Source organism: Oryctolagus cuniculus, chromosome 4, assembly GCF_964237555.1.
Source record: "Oryctolagus cuniculus chromosome 4, mOryCun1.1, whole genome shotgun sequence".
NCBI lineage: Eukaryota > Metazoa > Chordata > Mammalia > Lagomorpha > Leporidae > Oryctolagus > Oryctolagus cuniculus.
Window position 1 is genome coordinate 143,655,609 of NC_091435.1, and position 4,323 is coordinate 143,659,931.

Below are 4,323 nucleotides of genomic sequence, written 5' to 3' on the forward strand. Positions count from 1 at the left end.
AAAAAGTTTATTGTTACTGCAGACATACACATTACACGCTCACTATAGAAAACTTAAAAAACAGAATAAAGAAAAATAAATGCCCAGTCCCAGCCCAGAAAGACAAGAACTTTTAAGTGTGGTTCTTTTCATTCCAGTTTCTTTTGTTTTCCCATGATTCAGATCATGTCATTATGCTGATGATTTTTTTTTCTGTTTCATGTGAAGGGGAAGCGATGTCTCCACCTACTTGTGCAGACTGCTTAAACATCAGTTGCATTGTTTGCATGATATTTCATCTGCACCATGATTTACTACCCTCCTGCTGTGAGAATTAAGTGTTTTTTTGTTAAAATTTCCTTTTCCTAGTTTTCCAGAACTGCAAACAGCTCCACATTGAACTGTGGGCTCACAGCCCTTTTTGGGGTGAGGATGATTTCTTGTGCCAGGTTGCTAGGAAAGGGATTAATGGTTCCCAGAGGATGGACAGCTGGGCCCTGGTGTGTGCTGCCAAAGAGACTATGAAGGGCCATTCAGTGCCGTGGTAAACTTGGGTAAGCTCCTTGCTGGGTTCTGTCTGTGCCATTGGTTGTGCCCTTCAGCAGATGTATCACGCCACAGAGCTGCTGGTGGGAGGACCCTTGCCGCCTTTGTAAGAAGACACAGTCACATCCATTCAAGGTTGACTTCCACAACGCCTCTACCCACATCGTGACCCCGCCCCGCCCCCACATGTTTGCTTGCAGCTGGAGAGTTTTGTTCCCCTCACCCTCTTCACTATGACGTAACTCCTGAGATGTGGGCAAACACTTCCAGCATCCTAAGGGGCTCGCTGGCCGGCTGGGCAGCCCATGCCCTGTTGTGGTTTCTTATTTACCTTCTGTCCAGACCGTGTCCTTCTTAGTGGAGGGATCACCATGGCAACCTCCCTCCTTTGGGCAATAAGTATGGGCGGCAAAGTCCTAGATGCTTAACATGGTTGATATTTTACCTTTCAAAAAATTCTTTGGGGAAATTCAAGTTAGCCCGCTGAGCAAAATAAATAAGCTCTTCATTGTCAACGAGGGCTACGGGCGGCAGCTTTGATAACAGGGAGAGCCTGGACTGGTGAAAAACCTGGGACCAGAATGACCAGGCCATGTCTAGCTCCACTTGAGACAAGAAAAGAATGGGAACCCTCTTGGTGCTGGTGGAAACGGACTCCATCCTACGCAGGGCTGGGACAGAAGCTCAGAGCTAAGGCAATCCCTGGGACAAATGAGTCTCTGGCCAAGCTCAGCCTTGGTCAGGGGGACTTCTGACTGCCCGTGGAGGGAACACGTGTTTCTCCCACAGACTGTGCACTCCAGGCGTCCTGGGCCTGCCCTTCTGGGTGGCCTCCCACCACAGTGCTCTCTAGCCTGGAAGCGCTTGGACTGCACACATGCCACACACCGCAGCGAGCACATGGAATGCTGTGCAGGGCGGGGACCAGGGCGCCTGATGACCTCCCCCTTCCTCAGCCTGTCTGGGCCCCATTTATGACGGACATGTTCAAGTTCAGCTTTTAGTTTCAATTTGAGATTTTAAAAAATTAGTTTTATAGAAAACTGTCTTTAAGCATTATGCCTTTGGCTTCATAGGCAGCTATTTTTTTTTCCTTTAAAGTAGATTTACATAACTCCCTCGGCTTGTTGGTTCTTTTTCACTCCCTTCCTTCTTCTCTTCCATTCTTTTAATGTATGTGTCAATTTATTTTGCTTCTTCAACGGGATTCCCTCCGGCCCAGTGGGGAGAGAGGCAGGTGCAGAGCCCGACAAGCCTGGTTGGAATCATGCTTTTCTGGTTGCAGCTTTAGTGCAGCCGCCCTGGTTTGCTTGGGGCAGAGAGGTTTTTAGGAAAGCAGGATTTTCAGGGCTGAAGCCAGGATGGTCACTGTACTTGGGCACTGTCTGCCTTTCTGAGCCTTGGGTTCTTCATCTATAAAAGGGGAGAATTTAAGGGGTCCTCAAAAAGCTTATGGAAAAATACATATTATGAAACAACTACATAGGGATTCCAATTACAGTTTAATTCCATCTTCCCACACATTTTTTTTTATTTTTAAATTTAATTTTATTTCTTTTTTTTATTTTATTTATTTTTTTTGACAGGCAGAGTGGACAGTGAGAGAGAGAGAGACAGAGAGAAAGGTCTTCCTTTGCCATTGGTTCACCCTCCAATGGCCGCCGCGGCCGGCGCGCTGCGGCCGGCGCACCGCGCTGATCCGATGGCAGGAGCCAGGAGCCAGGTGCTTTTCCTGGTCTCCCATGGGGTGCAGGGCCCAAGCACCTGGGCCATCCTCCACTGCACTCCCTGGCCACAGCAGAGGGCTGGCCTGGAAGAGGGGCAACCGGGACAGAATCCGGCGCCCTGACCGGGACTAGAACCTGGTGTGCCGGCGCCGCTAGGCGGAGGATTAGCCTAGTGAGCCGCGGCGCCGCCCCACACATTTTTTTTTTTAAAAAGGATTTATTTATTTATTTGAAAGGCAGGGTTACAGAGAGAAGGATCTTTCATCCGCTGGTTCACTCCCCAAATGGCCGCAATGTCCGGAGTTGTGCCGATCCGAAGCCAGGAGCCAGAAGCCAGGAGCTTCTCCTGGGTCTTCCACATGGGTGCAGGAGTCAAAGGACTTGGGACATCTTCTGCTGCTTTCCCAAGCCATAGCAGAGAGCTGAATCGGAAGTGGAGCAGCCAGGTCTCGAACCGGTGCCCATATGGGATGCCAGTGCTTCAGGCCAGGGCGTTAACCTGCTGCACCTCAGTGCCAGCCCCAAGCTTCCTCTTGTGACATCTAATACCATATTAGAGTGCCAGTTTGAGTCCCAGACACTCGGCTTCTAATCCAGTTTCCTGCCAATGTGCCTGGGAAAGCAGCAGAGGATGGCTCAGATGCTTGGGCCCCTGCCACCCACGTGGGAGTCCCAGATGGAGTTCCAGACTCTTGGCAAAGGCTTGGCCCAGCCCTAGGTGTTGTGACTATTTGGGGAGTGAACCAGCAGATGGAAGATCTTTCTCTCTCTCTCTCCTTTTCTCTCTCTCTCTCTCCCTTTCTCTCTCTCTCATTCTGCCTCTCCTGCGCTCTTTTAAACTCTGCCTTTTAAACAAACAAACAAACAAACAAATAAATAAAGTTTTAAAAAACATGAAAGTATTTTGGAATGTATTTCTTGCCAGGGCATTTTTCAATGCACTGTTTAATAGAGTAATTACTGGGAAAAAACTTCTCAATTTTAATGACTGTGTAGTAGTTTACTTATGCTAGAAGTCTTCAAAAATGTCATACAAACATGTCAAGTGACGGATTTGGGATTTGTACTAAGGCAAGGGATATGCCGTCAGACTTGAGACAGTACATACAGAAATTCTGGTGAAGCTGTTATGGTTCATTAATTGTGATAAAGATACTAACATGAGATGTTAATAGGAGTCATGGGATGAGAGGTATATGGGAACTCTTTGTATTACTACCTCACAATTTTTAATCCATAACTTTAAAATTATTCTAAAACAACTATTAAAAAAGAGAAAAATGCATATCAAAGCGCTATGTATGGATTTCAAATTTTTTTGTATCAAAATAAACTTAGCTTTTAAGTCCATGTCTATAAAATTTTGAAGCACTCATTTGGTAAAAACTATTATGTTGGATTTTTCAGTTGATGCAGTTATATAATCTTAAAAAAATTTTATTTTTATTTATTTGGAAGGAAGAGTTGAGAGAGAGAGAGAGAGAGAGAGAGAGAGAGAAGCTTCTATCTGCTGGTTCACTCCCCAAATGGCCACAAAGGCCGGAGCTGGGCCAGACTGAAGCCAGGAGCCAGGATCTTCTTCCAGGTCTCCCATGTGGGTGCAGGGGCCCAAGTGTTTGGCCCATCTTCTGCTGCTTTCCTGAATGCATTAGCAGGGAGCTGGAGCAGAAGTGGAGCAGGTGCCTATATGGGATGCTGGTGTTGCAGGCGATGGCTTAACCCGTTAAACCACATCGCCAGCCTTCAGTTATATAATTTTAAGCAATTGATACGTATCATCTGGCACACACATATATGATTATTTCCCTAAAAGAAATTCAAAGAAAAGCGATTGCTGGATTACAGGTTAAGCATTTTTAGCCTTCTTTTATATTAGATGTAACAATATTTTTTACATTTCTCCCCGAATCTAAGTTTAAAGGACAAAATGTAAGGTTTTCCATGTAAGGAACCTGCGTGTTCCTTGGGCTCTGGGAGGACTTCACCCTCCCCAGAAGCTCCCCCAGAGGAGGAGCAGTGTCATTAGCAGCCCTCAGGGATGAATAAAAGCTTTTGTCTTGCTTGGTCAGTC